This window comes from Diceros bicornis, chromosome 12 (assembly GCF_020826845.1).
Source record: "Diceros bicornis minor isolate mBicDic1 chromosome 12, mDicBic1.mat.cur, whole genome shotgun sequence".
Taxonomy (NCBI): Eukaryota; Metazoa; Chordata; class Mammalia; order Perissodactyla; family Rhinocerotidae; genus Diceros; species Diceros bicornis.
This window is the reverse complement of record NC_080751.1, coordinates 46,127,310-46,142,514: the sequence shown is the minus strand read 5'-3', so window position 1 is coordinate 46,142,514 and position 15,205 is coordinate 46,127,310.

The window sequence follows — 15,205 nt, the reverse complement described above, 5'->3', positions numbered from 1 at the left end:
CAATATATCAGGACTGTTGTAAGCTTTGGAGTGAACAAAATAGAAAAAATCCCTGCCCCCATGAAGTTTACATTCTAGAAGAGAAAGGAAGACATAAACAAAATTAAGTAAATGGTACAGTATGTTAGAAGGTGCTAAGTACCATGAAAAAAATAAACCAGGTGATGGGAGATGGGGAGTGTCCAGGGTGGACTTGTTTTTTTGTTGTAGTTGCTGTTATTTTTCAGTTTTTTTGCAAAATGGAGCGATCAAAGTAGACCTAACCAAGAATCAAATGACATTTCAGAACATTCATGAAAGAAGTGAGGGATCAAGCTAAGCAACTTCTGAGGGGAGAGCAGAAGGAACACCCAGTACTTAGTCCCAAGGTAGAAGCATACCTGACCTGCTGTAGAAACCAGGAGGAGGTTCATGTGCCTGGAGTGGAGTCTGTAGGAGTTGAGGTCAGAGAGGTAAGAAGGGTCTGCACAAAGGGCCTGTAGCTCATTGTAGTGATTGGTGCTTTCACCCTGAGCGAGAGACTGCAAGCAGGTAAGGTAGAAACAGGAGAACAATTAGAAGAATGTTGCAAAAATCTAGACTTGGTACGTGGTTATGGTCAGTTATGAGAAGTGGTCAGATTCTGGATATATTCTGAAGGCAGAGCCAATAGGATTTGCTGGAGGATTAGATTTGCTGAGATTGTAACAGACATAGTGAAGTCGAACCTGACTCCAAGGTTTTTGGCTTGAGCAGGTGCAAGGATGAGGTTGCCATTAACTGAAATAGAAAAAATTGTAGCTAGAGCAGGTTTTGGAGGGAACATCAGAGTTTTGATTCTACCCATTTTAAGTTGAGATGTCTATTAGATTTCCAAGTAGAGATATAGAGTAGGCAACTGGCTATGCGGGGCTAGAATCAGAGAAATCCAAACTGGAAATACACATGTTGAAGTCCTCAGCGTATATATGGAATTTAGAGAATGAAACTGAATGAGACCACCAAGGAATGAGTATAGGTAGGGAAGGGAAGAGAAGACATCCAAATTGAAATGCTGGGTCACTCTATGTTAGATCAGAGAAAAGAGAAGGAATGAACAAAACAGGTAGAGAAGTATGGTCTCCTGGAAGCTGACTGAAGAAAGTTCTTCCAAAAAAAGAGAGTGATCAACTGTGTCATCATGTCCACAAGTTAGGTAGGATGAAGACTGAGAATTGACCATTAGATTTAGCAACATAGCAGTGATGTACTGGTAAATGTTTAACAACTGGCTCCTTGGGGTGGCTTGGGGAGGGGAAAGGCCCTGATTTGTGGGGTTTGCTAATTTCCGTGTTGAAAATACTCCCAGCATGGCTGATTTCAAGCTATTAATGTGATGTCTCTGAATGTAGAGTTTAGAAAAGATGCTCACCCAGGGCTCTCAAGAGGCAGTGCAGGCTAGCCCCAGCACACCCTTGATCCCTGAATGCTAATGGTAGCCATTGCCTCACAAGGCTTTGGCTTTGGCTTCCAAGAGGGAGTTCCCTGCTCAAGTGTGAACCTGGCATGGCTGAACCTGCATTACCTAGACAGAGCCAACCAGCATTTATCTTATCACCCAACATTCATTTATTGAGGGCAGCCCAAGCACCTTGCTGGAGGCACCTGGGATCCAGAGGAGGATATCATGGTCCCTGTAGCCCAGACTCATGCTAACCTTGAAATAGAATGCATTCCAATAGTGAAAAGACACAGGGCATGGCCCCTAAACCCACGAAAAGTGCAGGTTGGAGTTGTGCAGCACCAAGCCAAGGAACACCAAGGACTGTCAGCAGTCACCAAGTGCTAGGAGAGAGCTATGAAATGGATTCTTCCTCAGGGCCTCCAAAAGGAACTAACCCTGCTGGCACCTTGATTTTGGACTTCTGGTCTCCAGAACTGTGAAGAAATAAATTTTTGCTGATTTAAATCACTGGGTTGTGGTAATTTGTTATGGCAGCCCTGAGAAACTAATACAGACTGTTGGGATGAAAACATTCTTCACAGAGACATGAGGGAAGAAGGAGAGAAAAAAAGAAGATTGAGAAGTGTGGTTCTGAAGCTGAGTGAAGATGGAATTCCCAGGAGGAGGGAGTGATCCCCTCTCTGCTGCTGTAACAAGTCCTGGACTCCTGGATCTTGGTTTGATCCTGAGTGGCTCATCATCAACCATGCAGTTTGCCTCAGAGCTGCTAACATCTGGTCAGTTTCTTCAGCTCATTGGTTTGACTAGTTTTTGTTGACAGGAGCAACTGTTTGGACAAGTTTGATCTATGTAGACAGAGCTCCTGGAACACTTGTCTTCAAATATCAGAAAGCATTGAATCATCCAGTTGTGCACACCCTAAGGAGATGAGCTTCTGGAAATAATATTGATATCATTGGCGATGACTACGATTGGTCAAAAGTAACTTCCCCAGTGACTCCCGGTGGTGCCTGAAGTTTCCCCATGGTGTTCCCAGGCAGTGAGACCACCAGCTCGTGCCTATTCTGAAGTTCTGGGGTGAGTAGGGGGCAGGCTGGACAGGCTTGTCAGAGGTTTGTTTGAGACAGGGTTTGTCTTTCTTTAAATTTTGTACTGTTATTTTTATTATTTTTAATTTAAACCTGGTGACTTGGACAATTGTCTCCCCCTACCAGGAGGAGCAGGACCCTGGTGCTGCCTTCCCTCCTGGGGGATGGAGGGGTGTGGGGGGGTGACGGGCCTTGACAACCACTAGGACCAAAGATTCCAGCCCGGCCTGGGCCTGGATGGGTGGGTACTGGCCTCCCCCAGCCCACCTGGACTCAGTGACCTCTGGGAGCCAAGCCAGGGCCCAAAGCCTCACCGTCTAGCCACCCACAGGCCCACAGGCCTCTGGACACTGTCTTCCCACCGGAAGACCGCCCTCCTCTGGGGGGCTGTCTGTAAAGACCCACAGCACCCAAGTACCCTGACCCCCTCTCCCTCACCCCCTAGGCAGAGACAGAATAAATGTTGGGTTTGAATGGATTTTTTAAAAAAATTAGTTCCCCATTAGTTCTGTCTTTATATGCAGGCATCAGATAAAAGCAACAGGCTTTAATAGAATTAAACCATCATCAGCCATTAACACATCGGCTCTGTGGGAAGCAGCTCTCTGGTGATGTATTGTGTAGTGAGAGAGGAGAGAAAACTCTAGAGCCTAGGCAAGACCCCAAAGGAAGCTATTTGGGAGTCTTGGGCACTTGGGAATGTTATCGAGGAATTTAGGAGGGAACTAAAACGGAGGTGATGAAGAATAAGAATAAATCACGCTTATGTCTATTTGTTTTTGTGTTGGCTGTTCAGGTACCAAAAGTTGTCATTTACTGAATTCTATTGAGAGTCATTTACTGAGGACCGGCTAAGAGCAATGCAGCCTATTAGGTGAGTACCAGAGCTGTAAGTACGCATGGGTGCATCTCCCCATAAGGGAAGAAGGCAGACTGTCAGTGGGAGAAGGGAGCATATGTTGTTGTGAGTGAGAGTAGAACAAAGAAAAATGATACCACATCCCTCTGCTTCTGGGTGGTGGTGCCCCCAAGAATGCAGCAGAGTTTTTAACACTGAGATCTCCATGAAGTTCTACTAGAAGGAAGCCAGGGACACCAATATCAGTCTAAAGAGTTCACAGGAATGTGGCAGCTCAAATATCCAAGCATAGGTTAAGCATTTGCCAAAGAGGAAAAGTGTGGCACCTTTATGTAAGAGACCAGGGCCCACCTGCATATGCTTTTACCATTTCCTGGGGAAGGAAGCTTCTGGGTCTCAAAGAAATGGCAGAAGCTTGATGCACAGAGGATTGGTGGAATCTTTTGGTTTATGTGGCAACATGTTATAGGATCCTTATTAGGAAGAAAAGCACACAGTGTCTTCTTCATGAAACCTCTTGGGTTTCACTGTGGGGGTGCCTCTGGCTTTCCCTTTGCTCCCTGCCCCCCCATATTTTGAACAAAGGTTCCTTCTGTCCTGAAGGAGTTCAGATGGAGAACCCGTTGGAGGAGCCTTTCTTCGTTATTACAGGCAAGAAGAAAATGACAAATGGAGACAATTATTTGCTTAATTCAGTCCCCTTGGAGTTATATATTTTGCTCAGTTTTTCATTATCTGGGGATAAAAGTTGCTTTTAGGCCTAAGGAACTCAGCTAATTGGTCAATGTTCCAGTTCATTTTTCAAGAGTGGGCACAGCTTTGGGAGAGCAGTTATTACCTCCCACCCCGACCCCGTTCTCTCATTCCATCTCAGATAAAAATGTATTAAGAAAAATGAAGCCAAGTGAAATAAAGTTCAGGAGCAGGAGAAAAGTTGACATAAAAGCTTCAGTGACAGCAGCTGGCCCCAGGAACTAGCGACTGATAAAGAAAACTTAGGACAGAAGAGTCTAAGATGAAGGGGATATTAGTGAGTGGAGCTGAGCCAGCCACATAGTGAAGTTTTGCAGGAAGAAAAAAGAGGGAATGGGAAATTAATTATAATGAAATCCTCCTAAAACACTGAGAGTTGGAGACAATGCATAGGTTATTCAGAGGGTAATTTCTAATTCTGCGGAGCTTCAGAGAGCTTCTTAGTCACAAAGGAAGCTACAGGAACCTCTGCCAAGCATATGGAATTGCCAACTTAAAGTCAAGAGAACTTGTTTCTGAGCCTCCTGGAAAAAGATATGTGGACACAGATGGCAGGTTTGCTTTCTAGTTTAGTAAGGAGTAAACTTATGTTTGTTTGCTTCTTTTGCTCATCTCCATCCCCTGCTGATATTTCCCTTGGCAGAGAATGATTCACTGACCTAGCCAAGTGCAGGCAATAAATCCAGCAATGCTTTATATTGCATTAACTCCAGCGATGGGTTAGAAGGCCCAAGACAAACATGCCTATTGTGATATCAGAGGTTCATTGTTTGAGGGGCAGACCAAACCCTGGAGAGGTCTAGTGTGTGGAGCAGAGGCTGAGAACGGGAATTGGGGTTGAGGGTCGTTCCAGCTTTATTTGCTTTTGGTCACTCTCTCCGAGGATGGTGGGCAGACCAGAAACATTATTCTGGATGGAAGGCCAAACAAATAAAGATTTCAGTAAAGCTGAAAATGAAGAAAGCCTTTTCAAATAAAGCTAACAGGACCAAGAAGAGGCTGCCAAATGCTGCTAACTCCAACTCCATTTTATTGGCAATGAAGCAAGTCAAATACTTGCTATGAAGACTAGCCCTTTCTTAGAAGGGACCTTTGCGGAAAAAACATCCTGTGTTTTGCTAAGTGGTCTGTCTCTGTAGAACACTGTGAGTAAAAGAGAAACTCTAGCTGTAAATTTGGCCCAGTCAGATGGTCTTGCAACTTGTGAGGGGGCTGAGTCCCAAGCATTCAGATTGATACAAAGAATGAAACACACTCATTTTGCAGAAGCTATAGATTCTAAGGCACTGCTCTTTTTTTTTTGGATGCTCTCTGGGCAGAAGGTCCCCACTCCCTAAACCTGACCTTAAGAGGCTATTCATACTAAATCTGAGTCAGTCTTGGAGATGAGGTGTAAGGTAAATAGGATTCCCTGTTGGTCCATGGTTTTAAACCCAAAGTATTCTCTTGCAGATACGAGGGGATGTGGTGGAGTCAAAAGCATTCACTGAATACTTCCGCTATTGCTTCAAATCAAGGCACAGATTTTTAAAGTAGACTACACATGCCGGAACAAACTATCTGAAGACACATTTCATGAGATAGCCAACAGGGCTTCTAGGGGCTCATCCTGGGACTGTTGAGGTGGTGTTGAGGGGTGCTTAGAGGAGGGACGTGGGAAGTTAGGGTTGTGGGTTGAAAGGCCCCACTGCTGATAAGGTTGATAAATTGAGAAACCAAGGTGGAGAATGACCTCTTATATTTTGGGGCAACTTATCATCTGTGCCTAACAAGGGAAATAACATTAGGTAGATTTCTGCTGAAAGTTTCATGTAATGATTTAATATGAATGGCCTAATATCCAGCTTTCCCTATGAGCAACTGAATTATATATCCAACTATGTAAACTGAAAATGCCAGGAGGCTGGTCATATTAGAAAACTGCTGTAGGGACACATCCCTGGCAGTTGGGAGTAGGGGTAGAGGACTTCTTGGTAAAACATAGCATGATGAGCATTGTTTCTCTTTTCTCTTGCTCTCTTTGCCTTGCCTAAGTTTGAGACTGTCTCTTCTCAGTGACTGTAAGAGACATACCTTTGGGCTATCTTCATAAAACTTCCTGTGAAACAGGATTAAAGCTCTTTGAGTTTTCACGCATGGCATTCAGGATACTGAAAACTTTTCATACTTCCTGTCCTTATACCTATAGGTCACAAGTCTTTCCTGCCTGAGCTATTTTGTTATAAGCTCTATGGTTTGCTATATCATCTCTCACAATCCACTCATCTATTCTTTAAAAAGTTCTAGAACATTGCAGCCCATCTTCGGTTCTGAAGGAAAGGTGGAGTAGTTCATAAAATAATTCCACCAATTCGTTTCTATGAGAATCTATGTTTAAGATATTTTCAGAGGAGAAGAACACACTTTTATTTACTCTAAGGCTACACATCATAAACTGAGATACACCAACTCTGGGAGGTTTACAGCCAGAGGGAACTCAAGGCTACAGGATAAACCTGGGGCATCTTTCTATATTGAAACAAACACAAATATATTATGAAACAGAACTTCATCTGATGATGGCCTCATGAGTGTTTGGCAAAGCTGCTGTGTTCTCAGGCTCTTTTCTTCGGGCGTGAGCATGATCTCCTCTTCTGGCTCCCTCATGCCCCATCCTCTCTCAACTTTGAAGCCATTGTCAGCTTGATGTGAGATATATTCTTTAAAAAGTCTAATGGCAAACATCATCAAGAAGCAAAAAATCCAACCATGGAATGAGTAATTGCAAAAGGTTTACCTAAAGCCACCCAGGCAGTATAGTGTCCTTTCTGCTTAGGTATTCTTGTTTCATGAGAAAGACTGTTTTTCTCTCATTCTAAGCACCATCCCATTAGACACCCAACAGACCCTAGTCTGACAACTAGTATGCCTGGGTTCTAGAGTTGGCTCTTACCCTTTCTGGGCCTCAGCTATACAAAAGAAGCATTAAACTAGAGGATCACCAAGGTTCCTCACAGCTCTAACTTTCTGGAATTCTAAATACAGCAATAAGGAATTTTAGGAAATATTTTCCTTTGCTTATTGTTAGTTTCTTTCTGCTTTCTCCAACTTGCTCTACGGCAGGGGCAAGGATGGCAAAGCGGAGTGGGTGCTGATCTATAGAGAGAGCCTCTCCTTGATTAAGGATTCTTAAATAAAAGGGTTTGTGTGACATTTGGAATGCAACCACAAAGCCCTGGACAAACTGGTTGGCACCAGGACCCAGAGAAAAATCACAATGTAAGCCAGACTTCCTCCTGTTGGCCTCCTACCACCATTTCTGAACCACTTCCCAACCTTTCCCTGCCTTGCTTTCAGAAGACTCCCTACCCTGCCTGGTCCATCTAAGTCTACTGCAAAATGCCACATTCCTCTTTTCTTCTCTCTGTTCCAGGTAAAATTTCTGTTCCCAGAATGTTGATCTCAATGAGTTGAGGATATCATGTTCCAATGTAAAACAATTCATTTTAAATACAGAGTCAACTCAAATAAATCTCTAAATTGTCTACCAAGAAGGAAGATATTTTTGAGGAAGAGACTTCCTGTGTTCCCTGCTAACTTGCTTCTTGCCCATCATTGGTAAAATAAATGTAATCATCAGTTCAAACCCCATCTAGCCTCTCCTCACCTACCCAAGCTTTGCAACAGGAAATCTGTACCCTTACAGAGATGGTATGTCTTAACCAAGCAGAAAAAACTTTTCAGTCATAGAGTGTAGAGGGCCTCTGCTGTTATTTAATATCTCATGAACTACTTCTCCCAAGATCAGAGAGCAGAGCTTGTTAACATAAGTCACAGAGGAGCTGTGTGTGTGTGGAGTGGACGACTGAAGGAAAGGTCTAGAACAAGAGTGCCATCCAGCACGGTCCAACCTAACAGCCTGAGTGAGGAGCCCTAGGAAACCAGAGGATGGCACGAGAACAAAAGTAGAAAGAGACAGAGTTTGTCTAATTCTTGGGTTTGCCTCTAGTTAGCCTGCATGTAAAAATATCTCCCCATCCACCAATTTCCTAGGCTTGGCTTGTTTCCATCTGGACTCCCACAGATTTCACTTGTCACCCCCACTTCCCTCTTGAGAGTTTAATTCAGGCTGAGGAAAAGTTTACCCTGTCTTGTTGTTTCAGTTTCACACATACTTACTAAGTGTCTTCTATTTGCCCAGCTTAGTCTCTGACTTAAAGAAACTTGAAAGTAACTTTGGCTCAGTCTAGTTACCAACATGGAATGATGGGAAAATTCTCTACTCCCAAACCAGCTTTCATGCCTGTGTGCCAAACTGCCTATCATTCCAGCATATGCCGTGTGAGCTTTGCTTTCTTCCTGCAATCCTTTTTAAACATTCATCCATCTCTCAGCTTCCATTTGGCTGGGATTATGGCAGCAGCATTAGCAGCTGGTCATGGTTGAAGCCCTCCTGATCCCAGAAATTCCCCAGGGTGGCCCACTACAGTTTGGATGTGCTGAGGCGCATGTGGAAATTTAAAGACATGATCTCTTACGAAAACAGTTTGCTATCAGCAAAACACCACCCAGTTGCTGTAGACCTGTAAACTGAGGAAGGCTTATCTTTCTTGACATAATAAAAACTGGTCAAAATCTTGGCTGGTTAATTAGATTAGTTACAAAAATAGATTAACTACCTTGTCATCTAGTGTACCTAAATATATATAAATGATGAGGAGGAGGAGGAGGAGGATGGTTTTTTTCCATACTGATGCTTTGTGTACCTTCCCTGGAATGTGGGTGGTAGGAGGACCCTGGCCATGCGTGCACCTTGGGTGCAAAGGGGCTTCCATTGCTGGTCTCAGGATGGTGCTTCCTCAGCGCCCTGCTCCTCCCTCCTCTCCAGCCTGTCACCTTTTGCCTGGGCCCAGGCCTTTATCTTCTCTTGCTTGAATTACCTATTCCAACAGCCTCTGAACCTGTCTGCTACAATCCAGTCTTTTCATGGTGGTGTAGGGGACCTATTACAAAACAAATATGACCCCGTTTCTGACCTGAGGCTCTGCCTCAGACCTCCCTCTGCCTCCTGTTCCCTAGAAAAGAATGTCTGAGAAGGCTTACAAAGCCCTGCCTACTTCTTCAATGTCATCTCTACCTGTTGGCTGCCTTGCAGATGAGCAAGATGTCCTCGCCCACACCAAGCTGTCTCTCTGGCTTTGCTTCTGCTGTCAACTGTGCTCCAATCCCCCACCCTCCCACCTTGCCCCGCTTCACTTGACCAACTCCTACTCATCCATGAAGGTTCAGCCCAGGAGACTTTTCCCTGGCTGAGTGCCCTTTTTGCTCCCTAACTATCCTGCACACCTCTGTCGTGGCACCCCCATGAGGTATCATAACTGTTCAATGGGTCTTTCCTCACCTCTGGACTGTGAGATACTTGAAAACAAGTATCTTATTCATGGATGGATGGATTCATGATGGATCTTATTCATCACGTCCCCAACATCTAGGATAGTGCTCCCCAACTGGAAGTGATTTTTCTCCCCAGGGGATATTTGGCAATGTCTGCAGACATTTTTGGCTGTCATAACTGGATGGGCATTCCTCTAACACCTGAGTAGAAGCCAGGGATGCTGTTAAACATCTTACAATGCACAAAACAGCCGCCCACAACAAAAAGTTATCAGGTCCAAAAATGTCAATAGAAACCTTGATCTAGGACAAAGAGTGCATATTTAACACTGCTTAATGAAAAAAATGTGAATACATGTCATTGAATCAAACTTTGCTCTCAAGTAAGGTCCCTGTGATAGTTATTAGGTCCTGAGAAGGAATTCAAGTTAATGTATTTCTTCTTTAAGGACAATTTAGTTTAAGCCTGATCTCTCATTGTGGACTGAAAGTTTGGCTCCAGTAAAGGTATTTCAGGTATCAACTGAATAAATAGGAACAATATTTTGGAACATTTCTCTACTGAGACTAAGAATTTCTAACCTGAATAGAATCACAGAATGTCAGAAATAAAAGGGGCTATAGAAACCATCCAGCTCAACCTACTGATTTTACAGTTGGAGATTCTAGGTCCTGTTTGATGAAGTGACTTTCCCAAGATCACCTGGCTGGAAATGACAGAGCCTGGGGGCCAGCGGAAGGATGGCCTGTGTTGTGATTGCACCAAAAATTAGTACAGGATTGCCAGGTCCATCTCTGAGTCCCTAATAGAGACTGGGGCCAGGGCGAGGGGGTGGAAAGTGTGGAGGAGTTAGATTTGTCTCCTTGGAGAGACAAGGAAAAGAGAGAAATATAGATAGCTGGGAGAGAAGCTTTATTACATATCTTGGTTTCCTGAATTTCCAGACCTTTCCTCAAATCTCATGGCTACTGATCGTGATGCCTGCCTGGTGCTAAAATCTATACCCTTAGATCACACACAATCCAAACCTCCCAGTGTCTCTCACTGGGAGCATGATTAATATTTTGAGCAGGACAATTCTTTGTTACAGGACTGGCTGTTTGGCATCCATGGCCTTCAGTCACTCAATATCTGCTGCATCTTCCATCATGATCATTAGAAGACAAACCTAGATATATCCAAATGCCCCACATTCCCAGAAGGTGGTACTGCCTCCTCTCCCTGCCCCTTCATTCAAGAACCATCAAAGACCGGATGGCAAAGTTACATTTATGTTGAGTAAAGTGCGTCTTGGTCAGGACAAGAAAGCAATCAGTATGATCAACAAGAGTGGTCTTAATGACTATCTTTGTCAAAATGACCTGTGGGGTCTGTTAAAAATAAGATTCTCAGGCCCACTCTCAAGGGATAAGATGCAAGAATATATATTTTTAATAGTCTCACCAGGTGATTCCTATGCATGCTGAGAGTTTGAGAACTATGCCTTAGTAGTAGCTCTTGACCCTGGCTCATAGAAGAATCAATGTTTAAAAATACCACTGCTCGCATTATTCACTATAGCCAAGAAGTGGAAGCAACCTAAGTGTCCCTCGACTGATGATTGGATCAAGAAGATGTGGTATATATATACAATGGAATACTACTCAGCCATAAAAAAAGACAAAATTGTCCCATTTGCAACAACATGGATGGTCCTGGAGGGTATTATGTTCAGTGAAATAAGCCAGCAAGAGAAAGACAAACACTGTGTGATCTCACTCATATGTGGAATATAAACCAACACATGGACAGAGAAAACTGTCTCATGTTTACCAGGGGCAGTGGGAGTAGGGGGTGGGCACAAGGGCTGAAGGGAGACACATATATGGTGACGGACAAACAAAAATGTACTCATTCCACTCTTAGAGACCACTGCTCATATTCCACTCTTAGAGACCCTGAGTTAATTCAACTGCAGTGGGTCTCTGGCATTGGATGTTTTAAAAGCTCCCTGAATGATTCTGACATTCAGCCAGAGTTAAGAAATATACCATTAAGAAGTCTTGCCAAGTAAGAGATGACCACAGATTCATTTCCCCGTTTTAGGTTAGATGCAAACAACTTAAAACAATGGTTATAAAGCTCCCTGAGGAGCTTTTATTTAGGTTTTATTTCGTTTATGAAATTCTGATGCCCAGGCCACAGTACATACCATTGAAATCAGAATCTTTGGGGATAAGACTCAAGCATTAGTATTTTTTATTTTTATTTTCTTCTTTGCTGAGGAAGATTAGTCCTGAGCTAACATCCACACCCATCTTCCTCTATTTTGTATATGGGATTCCGCCACAGCATGGCTTGATGAGCCATGCGTAGGTCTGCACCTGGGATTCGAACCTGCGAACCCCAGGCCGCCAAAGCAGATCACGCAAACTTAACCACTACACCACCGGGCAGGCCCCAAACATTAGTATTTTTAAGGCTTCCTAGGTGACTCCAGTGTGTGGCCAAGTTTGAGAACGGCTCATTCAGAATATTTGCCTTTCTCCCACAATCCTCTGCTCTTGGCTTCTATCTCTCCTCCAACATCCTAGTATGAAAAGGTGTGGGGTGGGGGTTAGGGTGAGACTGATGAAGGAATAAAGGGCAAGATTCAACCTGGTTCTCTTTGCCACTTAATTCCTGGCCATCACTTATCCAGCACTCTGGGAGTAAAGAGCAATAGAGGAACCTCTAGACCTATTGTTATATATTTCCAAGAGGAAGATTCTTGGACGATTATCAAGCTTATTTTTTATCTCGATTCTTCTCTGAGGTTTCTAAATATTGTTCCAGGATAAGGATTTCAGCTTTTATTTTTTTCCAATATTTCAATTATGTGGCATGCATGGGTCAAAGATGCAAGGGAAAGTTGAAAACCATTCTCTTCTAATTAGCAGATGTCTCAGTGGCTGAAATTATTTACCAGTAATAGTGCCTGCACAGCACAGGGAATGTTAATTACTGTCATTGGTCCTCAAGCCTGCTTTCATAACTGATAAGGATTGTTAATTGTCACCACTGCAGTTAGAGATTCATAAAAGACTTTTGTCCTATGTCTGTTAAATGTTATTCGGTAATGACTCCCAAATTTGTTTTTGGGTAGATTAGAAGGTCAACTGTGCCCCCTTTAAAAGAAATGTTAGATCTGACCTCAGTTGCTAAAGGCAAAAGAGCAACATGAAATTCCAGACAGAGCTGCCTCCTCTTTGACAGCTTTGACCCCATTTATAGTCATGTCAAAGCAAGGGCTGCCTGTACCTGCCCCCTTCCTGGTAGCTCAAGCCCCATCTTGTTGCTGCTTCCTTGAGATGTAAGGGAAGATTGTTCTTCATTCTGTGCTAGGCTAGGTCCCATGTGCTCAGAGTAAAACTATCTAAGTCTAGAGTGCTCTGGTCCTAGCATTAGGTTCTTTCAGTACACACACACACACACACACACACACACACACACATTTCCTCTAAGGGGCATCATTTGCACTGGGCTGGTGGACCCTGGTGTCAAGTTGAGAGTCATCAGTCCACACTCTGCTTCCCTCTCGATCAATAGTCTTTCCCTGCTGTGTGGCCTCACATAGGGCTAGCTCTGGTAATCAGATAGTTTAATAAATCTGAACTGCAAATCCTTTTTCCTTACCAATTGCAGTAGATGCTTATCTTGTGCCTTCCTGTCACCCTGATTGTGCTTTAGGGAACCATCTGTACCCCACTTTTAGTCCATTATGCAATCAATCTGTGATGTCAGGGATGGACATGTGACTCAGACCTGACCACTCAGAACATTACCTCTCCAATGGGTTTGGTCAAAGGATTGGCTCAAAGATGTAAGCAGGAACCAAATAAAGCCAGTCAGAATTGATTCAAGACTGGTCTTTGAGCAACTGGATAAGATTCAAACTCTTTACTTCTGGACTTGTAGCCATGAGGTGTAAGCATGAAGTTGCTGGAAGCCACCTGTCCAGAAAGAAGGGAGAGTTTATGTGGAAAGAAAGCCCACAGAGAAGAAAGCAGAGCCCAGAGTTGGAGAGAGACTGGGTCCTTATGACATTGTCTGAGACTTTGGATCCATCCATGACTCATGTATACCATCGACTTTTCAGTTACATGAGAAAATACATTATCTTTTTGTTTAAGCCAATTGGGTTGATTTTCTGTCACTTGAAAGAAAAGGTTCACAACCAATACAACATTCTTCCCAAGGATCATTGGATGGTTCCTCATGCAAAAGGATAGCCCAGATGCTGTTCTATGACAGATCTACACAAAAACACCTCTCCGCTAGTACACACCCCTACACCCAGAATCCCGTGTATACACGAGAAATGGCTTTGTAAATAGTAAACTGAGTACAGGTATGAGGGAATATTAATATGCCTTACTGTGAATTGACCTTTAAAATATGAGAGTTAACTGAGAGCAGATAGAAAATGTACAAGGCTCTGCGTACAGGTTCCTGAGGTGTGCTAGAATGAGGTGTTAAGGAAAGAGGCTGGAATAGGAGAAGATAGAAGGAATTGATAGGTATTGAAAATGAATTTTGCCTGAGGCCATGGTACCATTAATTGGCTTTTGGACCTGAATCAAAAGTAGCAGAATTGAAAACCTAGTAAAAACAAAACCCACGGAGAAAAGAAAATTTTTCATAATAGCCCAAGTGAGAGTAATGACATGAGATAATCCAGTTTGAAGTATAAACAAAGAAATTACTCCACGCAATGGGACTGACTCATTTTGTTTCAGAACTAAATACCATGAAGTAGAGGGTAGGTCAGGGAACCTGGCCTAAATATACCATGGGGTGGGGGAGATGGAGATTAATTATTCCATTAGAGGAGAGAGGGGAAGGAACAAGAAGTTCTTACATGACAACTGACCATAAAGTTTTCAAAGAGAAGTATTCAAATAGCACTTCAACCCACAGTGCATATTACAAGAGGCTCATTGGGGAAAATATTGTAGGTTTTAAAAATTCACTGAAAAATACTAAATTAAATTTTATTTTCTACTTTCAATTGATGGACCTGACTCTTCAGGGCCAGACATATCAATTGGCTTTCAGATATTAAGTTTAATGGAAAGAGGGAACATTTAAAGCTTCCTTGCAGGGAGTGGTTTCCAATATTTTTTGTGTCATTGTGCACACAGAAAATGACAACAATTTTGTGGCACTAAAGTAAAAGGACTAGGTCATTTGAGACAGGAGTTGCTGGCCTGGGCCAAGCCAGGTCCACCCAGGTCCCCAAAGACTAAGGAATACCTCTTTTCCACATAAGAAAGCTGGGTCCACCAGTTAGGAAGCTCAGCCAAAGACTTTCTGCGGGTGTGGGGCCACGCCTATACTGAGGCCACATGGAGAAGAGGACAAGGCACTGGAGTGGAGGGCAAAGGCCATCACTTTGCTATAGCTCTGCCAAGTGTAGAATATTGGACAAGGCCCTTAACATCTGTAAGCCTCAGTGCTCTTATGTATAAAACAGAGTTAAAGATTCTCTTACATTCTCTACCTTACAAGGTCACTATGAGGATCAATAGTACCGGGGCCGGCCCGGTGGCGCAAGCGGTTGGGTGCGCGCGCTCCGCTGCGGCGGCCCGGGGTTCGCTGGTTCGGATCCCGGGCGCGCACCGAAGTACTGCTTGGTAAGCCATGCTGTGGCGGCGTCCCATATAAAGTGGAGGAAGATAGGCACCGAT